Source organism: Meleagris gallopavo, chromosome Z (genome assembly GCF_000146605.3).
Source record: "Meleagris gallopavo isolate NT-WF06-2002-E0010 breed Aviagen turkey brand Nicholas breeding stock chromosome Z, Turkey_5.1, whole genome shotgun sequence".
Lineage (NCBI taxonomy): Eukaryota > Metazoa > Chordata > Aves > Galliformes > Phasianidae > Meleagris > Meleagris gallopavo.
Genome location: NC_015041.2, coordinates 6,555,363 through 6,564,626, shown reverse-complemented (window position 1 = coordinate 6,564,626; position 9,264 = coordinate 6,555,363). Strand labels below are relative to the sequence as shown.

At 47.2% G+C, this 9,264-nt stretch overlaps 1 protein-coding gene across 5 annotated transcripts in view; it reads left to right on the top strand.

The window, feature by feature from the left end:
- Window positions 1-9,264, top strand: part of UBAP2 (ubiquitin associated protein 2) — a 583,216-nt gene that overhangs the window by 388,836 nt on the left and 185,116 nt on the right. The window lies entirely within an intron of this gene.

Below are 9,264 nucleotides of genomic sequence, written 5' to 3'. Positions count from 1 at the left end.
TAAACAAAATGATTTTTTTTTTCCCCAATCCACATATATAATAAATTATTAAACTGAGGACATCTCAGAAGAGCAAGAGGGCTGAGTGAGGTGTCCTATGGGAAGCATTTCTCTGTGCCTCTCTTCTCCTGCACATCCATCTCCAGACACAAGCCAGGAACAAACTGCTCCAAGGAACCCTACCAAAGGCAGAGGTTGGTATTGGTGCTAGCCCTGTTTTATACTGTTATTGGCGACCTGAAGGCGGGAATTGAGCGCACCCTTCATAAGTTTGCAGATGTCACCAAGTTGGGAGGAAGCATTCCTTTGCCTCCAAGGTAGGAAGGCACTGAAGGGGGTCTGAACATGCTGGGTTGCTAGGCTGAGGCCAACAGGATGATGATCAAGTTGAGTCCTGAGTTTTAGTCACAAAACTCAGGACTCCAGGCTTTGGACTGAGTGGCTGGAAAGCTGCAGCGAGGTAACAGCCTCTAGTTGCTCCAGGAAAAGTTCAGGTTGGATATTAGGCAGAATTCCTTTTCAGAAAGAATGATGGGGCATTAAAAGAGGCTGCCCAGGGAAGTGATGGAGTCACCATCCCTAAAGTGTTTGAGAAAAGTGTAGATGTGTCCTTCAGGGACATAACTTAGTGGGATGGTTGGGATGGGTTGAATGTTGGAATAGATGATTTTAGAGGTTTTCAAACTTAATGATTCTGCGATTCTAAGGCAAAGCTTTGAGCAGTGCAAGGGCTGCATCACTTCTCTCAGAACACACCAGCTTACCAAGCTGCAGGTCAGAGATCCTAAGGAGGCCAGGGAAAGGGGCAAGGCAGCAGGAGGTGGGCTGGGATGATGTTCTCGGGGTTGTAACAACTTCACTACCAGATGGCAGCACCTCGCTTCCTCCAGGGTAAGGAGGTATTTACAGCCACTGTGTTTATGCTCTTTTACGTTGGTGGGTGGTCATTGCAATCGCTTCCCTGTCCTGAAGGAGCTGGGGGCTGGAAATCCCTGAAGGAAGTGGGAGATCCAGCACAGCATCACCAAGCCAAGCAGGTGGGGGGTGACTGCAGGATAGGCAGCCCTGCACTCCTGTGCTTTGAGAGCAAGCCCCAAAACACCCTTATATAGCCCTCTAGAGCAGCATGGAAAAACATGGTCTCTTCAAAAGGCAGGGAAAGGGGAAACAGCTGTTCCTAATGACCCAATCCATCACACTAGTGCTGGCCCTGTCACTTGCCACCTAAAAGGTTCTGATCATCAAAGATTATCAAAGCTGCCATTTTGATCAGGCACAATCAAAGCTGAGTGCAGCTAAAAGAGCTCTAAAAGCCTGTACAGAGCAATTGGTGCAAGGCCTGGCTGAGGTCACAGGCTGAGTTCCTGCCCTTGCCAGCCTGAAAGCAAATAGCTCGTGTTGGTGCTGCCTGCAGCAGCGGAGAACACCAACGATGATCATTTAATTCTGCTGGCAGGAAATGTGAAACTGGTCTTAGGAGGTGGCATCAGGGTGGGGTCTCCCATGATGTATTGAAATATGTGACTCCAGGAAGGAAAAAATGTGCTGGAGTCAATGGGGATGAATGCATACCATGGAATCACAGAAGTATTTGAGTTGAAAGAGCCATTTAAAGGTCACCTGACCCAACTCCCCTGCAATGAGCAGGGACACCTACAGCTCCATCAAGTGCTCAGAGCCTCTTCAGTCTGACCTTGAGTGTCTCCGGGGATGGGATCCACCGTATCTCTGTGCAGCCTGTCCCAGTGCTTCACAGCTCTTACCTTAAAAAACATTTTCCTTCTAATGCATCACAAATGTTGGGTGCAACCAGCTCTTCAGCAGTTGTTGAGAAAACATCCTGACTGCAGGGGCTGACAAGATGACACAGGGTGGAAAGCCCATGGGTTTCAGACACTGAGTTGTTGGAGGTTGATGAGTTGCTGTATCACATGTTCAGTGCCTTGATTGTGAAGCCAGGACAATGCCAGGGATAAAATTCACTTGCAAAAGGAAATATGCAGCCACTATACAAGAAAAAGACAGGTAAGTAGTGTGGCAGAATGAGCACGATGTCATCTGGCATCTGTTCAGTTGTATAAATGCAAAAACAAACAAGATCTCAGTAATTAATGATTCACAAAGAGATGAATATCAGGCAATTAAATATGCGTTTGAGGCTTGCTGGTTACAATGAGGTACCTGTGAATTGTGTGCTGAGGCTGAGAGCTGCCCAGGAGAGAGGTGCCCAGATGCAATCATAGAATGTGCAGTTGCTGCTTTGAGATAACATTTCATGTTCCCAGTTCTGTGCCAGGCTCACCCTTCTGCTGAAAGAGAACTCAAGTCTGAAATGAAAATGTGCCCAGGTGCTGGTCTGGAGCCATTGTGAGGAAAACATGATGGGGATTTACTTCCTGCAGAGAGCTTTTTGCATTTCAGGGGTGTTCAGTGCAGCTCAAAGGTCAGCAAGGGATTTCATCTCATCACAGCTTCGAGTTGCGCTGAAACCCATTCTGTCCTCGTGAGACTTCTCTGTATCTGCTGCAGTGCTGAGTCCTGAGATGCAGAAGAGAAGTGCCAACAGGATTTGTGTCTTTCATTCATTTCCAGTGTGTGCATTTGTGATGCCATTGGACAGAGCCCTGCAGCTGCCCCTGCCGTGCAACAGGGTCTTACCTCCTCCCTTCTCTGGGGCTCATTGCTCTGATTCCCCATAGGCAGGAACTGCAAGCAAGGAGGGTTGGAGCAACTCGTCCAAGGTCATGGCAGGAGACAATGAGAGGGTAGTTCAGCGATACTTATGAAGCATCAATCATTACATCAACATTTATCAAGATTTGCCTTGTGTTCCCCTACCCAAAGCAGATGGATCAAGCTGTCTTTATTTTTTCAAAATAAATGTTGGGTTATTTCATCCTTGAAAAGTCTATGAAAGTCTGTGGTACTGTGATGCTTCAAAAGTCAAAGCAAAAAGGGACTGCCACTGGTCTGCCTGAGTCCAAAAGTGCAGACCTGCAGAAAACAACCCAGGATGGAGAAAGTGCTCCAGAGAAAGCTGGAATGAAAAAGAGGCTGGTATATGGACAGAGAGCCCCATCCCCATCAATGGCCGTGCTATTTTGGAGGTGCTGGTGCAGAGCAGCAGGGAAGCCAGGATGCTCAAGAGAAGCGTCCGACTGCTGGCATTCTCCCCATTGCAGCAAAAAGCCCGCAGCTCAGCAGCTGATCCGGAGCCATCCTGAAATGTTAGGGCTGTCATTAACGTGATTAAAGCTCTAATGAAATGAGATGAAATGAGATGAAATGCACAGACCTGGTCAGCACCAGGCACACATGTAAAGAGCTCTAAGCTTCTTCTGAAAGAAGTAAATCTTTTTCTTTCTTTCTGCATAGTTCTTGCCCCAGGAGGAAGTTGGAGCAGACTGAAATTTCAATCCTGTGCGCATTTACTTCCACTCAGAGCTTCCCAGAGCTGAGGAAACTGTGTCTAGTCATGTAATGGCTACATTTTTCATGCCGGGTTCCTGTTCTTTATCTGTGGAGATGGGTTATCTCCTGTCTAAGAGTATTAAAATCACAGCAGCACAATAATATCCCCATGAGGGTGTCCTGGATGGCTTTCACTATTGCTCCCAGATCCCTTCTGGTGGGTAAGGCTTTAAGTATAGGCCAGCATGGGCACCTTTTCTTGTCATTTGTCTTAACGCTGCTGTCTCACGCGTTGAACATGGGGAGTTGTAGGTCAGCATTTCCCAATAAGTTGTCCCAAAGGTTTGGAGGACAAGCAGACAGCCCATGGCATTACAGAAGGGAACACAGCAGTGGTTAGTGAGCTTCAACACAGAACCACAGCATCACAGAGTGGCTGAGGTTGGCAGTATCCATCTGTATCCAACCCAACCCCACCTCAAGCAGGGACATCCATGTCCAGGTGGCTGTTGAAGATCTCCCAAGAGAAGACTCCACAGCCTCTCTGGGCAATCTGTTACACACAGAGGTCACACATCAGAGGTCTGCATCTCATCTCAGACATGTTTTAGAGGATGTGCAGAAGCCTCCAAAACGAAGTAATCTGACGTGTTTTTGCAGGCTGGGTGGAACAAAAGTGCTTTGGTCCAACTAGACTGGCTGGTGGTGGCACATGGAAATAAGGGACACAAGGCATGAGCTGTGAGATCACAGAGATACTTGAAATGATCTTAGGGATTCCTGGGCCCCAGCTATCCAAGTGACCTTCGAGATGCCAGACATGGAGGAGGGATAACAGCTCACAGCCCCTTTAGGATCTGGGGCACCTTCCCAACAAATCTCTATTCATTTTCTGTTCCTTAATATTGGGCTGGATGTATGCAAAGCCCACAGTTTAGTAGTGTATGCCTGCTTCAGGGATGATGTTCTGAAAGCACGTCAGAGCCTGCACCTTGAGGTGCCAAGGTATGCAAACTGACAAGCTGCCATTTCTAATTGCTGATTAATTAAGATTTTCATATGCATGTTAGATCAGCTGGTTGCAGCTGTGGAAGGGATGCAGACAGCTGACAAACCTCTCTGCTGCACCATGAAAACATCCTGGCAGAAGTACCCGTTAAGCCACATCAGAAGATGAGACACTATCAAGAAAAAAAAAAAGAAGAAAAAAAGAAGTGTTTTCTGATCCATAGAAATATTTGAGATTTAAGGAATGTCTCCTGTCTCACACTGAGACAAGAATGTGATACCTTCTCTCTTCCTACAAGCCTGCAGTTCAAGGGCAGAAGGACGGCCACTGATGTATCTTCATTTGATCATTTCAAGTAGTTTCATGCAAATCTTAGGGTACTTGTTTGTTTGTTTAAATTTGCTCCAATTCTGAAGCAGCTCTATTTCAATTCATCTGCAGCTCTTCGGTTTGAAAAAACTGTGCCAGGCAATTTCACTTGAATAGTCATTGTTGCTTTTGCCCCCAGAATTTCTGAGCTGGGAAGGATTTTTGTAACTGACTCCTTTCTGCAAATAATTTTGGTTTTGCTGAAGCTGCATTCTGGGCAAACACAACATTTGAAACTCCAGATATGTGGTGTGCAAGCGTATCCCGGCCTGTGGATACCAGCATATTTTTATGTCTTTTCTCAATTGTGTTTATTTTAAGCATGAAACTGAGGATTTAATATCAACAAGTTGCACAAAACAAGCTGGGAAGTTTCCATCTTGGACCCTATGGCCTGATTGTTCTATGAAACATCCCACACCCAGCTCTGCTCCTGGCCCATACTCCTGGTCCTGGAGCCCTTGAGCATTCTCTTGGCAAACAGGAGATGTGCCTGAAGGCTGGAGGATAGCCGATGTCACTACAGTCTTCAAGAAGAGCAAAAAGAAGGATCCAGGAAACTACAGGCCAGTCACCCTTATCTCCATCCCTGGAAAGGCAATGGAACAACTTGTTCTGGATACCCTCTCCAAGCAATTAGAAGAGAAGACAGTTATCAGGAGTAGTCAACATGGATACAGCAAGGGAAAATCATGCTTGACCAACCTGGTTGCTTTCTATGATGTCATCACTGGCTGGGTAGATGCAAGGAGAGCAGCAGATGTTGTGTATCTTGACTTCAGCGAGGCATTTGACACCATTTCCCACAGCATTTTTGTTATGAAACTTAGACAGTGTAGGATAGATGAGTGTACACTGAAGTGTCAACTGAGGTGACAACTGGCTGACTGGCAGAGTTCAGAGGGCTGCTATCAGTGGCACAAAGCCTGGCAAGAGGTCTGGTCTTGTTCAACATCTTCATAAACCACCTGGATGATGGAATAGAGTCCACCTCACCAAATCTGCTGATGATACAAAGCTGAGGGGAGTGGCAGAGACACCAGAAGGCTTTGCTACCATTCAACAAGACCTGGACAGACTGGAGAGTTGGGCAGGGAGGAAACTGATGAGGTTTTACAAGAGCAAATATGGAGCCTTGCACTTGGATAGGAATAACTGCATGCATCAGTACAGGTGAAGGAATGACCTGCTGGAGAGGGGGTTTGTGGGGAAGGACCTGAAAGCCAACAGGTTGGCCATGAGCCAACAGTGTGCCCTTGGGGCCAAGAACGCCAGTGGAGATGCATTAAAAAGAATGTGGCCAAAAGATCAAAGAAGGTGATCATCCCCCTCTACTCTGTCCTGATGAGGCCACATTTACAGTATTGTGTCCACTTCTGGGATCCCCAGTTCAAAAAAGATCTAGGGATCTCCTAGAAGGAGTCCAGCAGAGGGCCACAAATATTATAAAGGGCCTGGAGCATCTCTCGTATGAGGAAAGGCTGAGTAACCTGGATCTGTTCAGTCTGGGCAAAGAAGACTGAGAGGGGATCTGATAAATGTTTATAAATATCTGAAGGGAGGTGGAAGGCAAACGGATGAGGCCAGGCTCTTCTCAGTGGTGTGTACCGGTAGGACAAGGAGTCTAAAACTTGAACATAGGAAGTTCCATAAAAATGTGCAGAAGAACTTTTATATGGGAAGGGTGATGGAACACTGGAACAGGTTATCCAAAGAGGTTGTGGAGTCTCCTTCTCTGGAGATATTCAAACCTGCCTGGACACCTATCTGTGCAACCTATTGTAGGTTACCTACAACCTATTGTATGGTATCTGCTTTAGCAGGTGTGTTGGACTCAATGATCTCTTGAGGTCCCTTCCAAGCCCTGCAGTTCTGCAATTCTGTGATCTCCAAAGTTTCTGAAAAGCCCGTTTCCCAGGTACGACACAGTTCATTGAGCATACCACCGAGGCATACAAAGCTCCTCATCTGCCAGTCTGTCTTTCTGAATTTATTTGGTTGCAGTGATCTCTTGTCCAACAGTTTGGTGAAGCTCAATTCCAAATCCAGCTCTATTCCCAGGCCAGCTGTGCTGTTTGGGAGTTCTGCTATTTACCTTGTTATGCAGGGCCATAAAGCACTTAAAAATGTGCTTTTGCCTGGATTGCTTCTGCCATGCAGGGACCTTGAAGGAGGCAGGAGGAGCTCTGTGCTCAGCACAAGTCCTGCACACAGAGACCAGTACAAGGGATTCATGTCTCCAAATGGGGATTTCATCATCATGGCAGATGTAGGAAATGCAGCCAGGAGCAGAGTGTGGGGTATGTCCCTCAACCTTATCCCCATGTTTGATGAGCAAAAAAATCCTTGGAGCATCTCAGGGCATGGAGTTTTTCCTTCACATCATCATAGAACAGCCGCCCTTCTTTGATGGTCCTGAAGTCACCATCCCACAGGCCTGAGAGGCAAATACTTCTCCAGACAAAGGAAAAGCCTTGTTCTAGCTCTGCCTTGCTCCATTTGTAGAGGGAAAATGTGTCTTATTCTGCATGGAATTTTCTGCCTGACTCCAACTGCCTCCTCCATTTGGCTGCTTGGAAATACCAGGTTTAATTAAAACAATCCTTTATATTCTGATGCTAGCCTGATTTCCTCTACCTGGTGAGCAAAGACTCTCACCTCAATCAGCAGCTGAAGCCTGAGAGCAGAGCACTGAGCACAGCAGCTGCCACACCGTTACTTACAGATCAGCTTGGGATGCTACACCAATCACCAGGGTCTGACCCTGACTTCAAAGGGACATGGGCACAGGAGGAACCCAGCTGGGTACTATCCTTCTCTGGAAATTAAAACAAACCATATCAAGTTTGGGCTTAGAATATTTGTTTTGTTGTTGGTTTTTTAAAACCCTTGTGAAAGTGCTTTTGTATTTCCTGGTGCATTTCCTGCCCTTCCTGAGGCCATACAGGCAGCTGTGTCTCCCTGTTTGCAGGTGGCTCCACCCGGCCAGCTCTAAACAAGAGGTAAGTCTGAAATTATGGGATCACGAAAACCAGATTTACAATGGTGGAATAAAGTTTCCAGAAGACAGCCACAACACAATGCATTCTGAGATGCTGCTTGACAAAGAAGATTTCCCCCTCACTGCATTAACACGTCACTTGGTTTCGTTCTTTATCTTGCATTAAGCTCTAATCTCTCTCTATTAATATAAGACTCAGTTTACTTCTATAAAATATTTCCTTCTCCTCACCAGCTTCCAGAAGTGGACAAGGAATCACAGAATTACAGAGCCATGTATCATCCAGCCCAACCAGAGATCATCCAGCCCAACACCTCGCAAAAGCTGGTTTCTTAGGATAGATGAGGAAGGTGGGAAGAGCCCCACAGTCCCCTCAGGATCTCTTTCCTTAACATTTAGAACCAAGTGGTGCAGACAACTGGAAGCTGAAAAACCTGGTAGGCTGCTGGTGATGAGCATGGGGACATCTGGCAGAGGAGAGATAGGAACACTCGCACAGAGCAAAGGGCATCAGTTTGTGAGTGGTGGCACCACCAAACCCACTTCCTTTTGCACCAAATCAACCTCCTTTTGCCATAATAGGGGATGCTGAGAAGGCAGAGATACTGAATGCCTTCTTTACTTCCGCCTTCAGTGAAAAGGCTCTCCCACAGGAATCCCACACCCTGGAGGTTAGTGAGAGGGTCTGGGGAATGGGAGACTTCTCTTTAGTCAGGAAAGAGGACGTGCGTGAGCGCCTAGGCAGTACTAAGGTCCACAAGTCCATGGGACCTGATGGGGTGCATCCACGTGTGCTGAGGGTGAGGGTGAGGATAGCCAGTGTCACTCCGGTCTTCAAAAAGGGCAAGAAGGAAGATCCAGGTAATTATAGGCCTGTCAGCCTCACCTCTGTCCCTGGAAAGGTGATGGAACAGCTTGTGCTGGATACCATCTCCAGACAACTGGGAGAAAAGGAGGTTATCAGGAGTAGTCAGCATGGGTTCACCAAGGAGAGGTCGTGCTCGATCAACCTGGTGGCCTTCTATGATGCTGTCACATGCTGGATGGATGGGGGAAGAGCGGTAGATGTAGTCTACCTTGATTTTAGAAAGGCATTTGATACTGTCTCCCACGACATCGTTATAACAAAGCTGAGGAAGTGTGGGATAGACGAGTGGACAGTGAGGTGGGTTGAGAACTGGCTGACTGGCAGAGCGCAGAGGGTCGTCGTTGTGGTGCAGAGTCTGGCTGGAGACCTGTAACCAGTGGTGTCCCCCAGGGGTCTGTGCTGGGTCCGGTCTTGTTCAACGTCTTCTTCATGACCTTGATGAGGGGATAGTGGCCACCCTCAGCAAGTTTGCTGATGATACGAAGTTGGGAGGATTGGCTGACACGCCTGAGGGCTGTGCTGCCATTCAGCGAGACCTGGACAGGCTGGAGAGCTGGGCAGTAAGAAACCGGATGAGGTTCAACAAAGCAAGTGTAGGGTCTTACA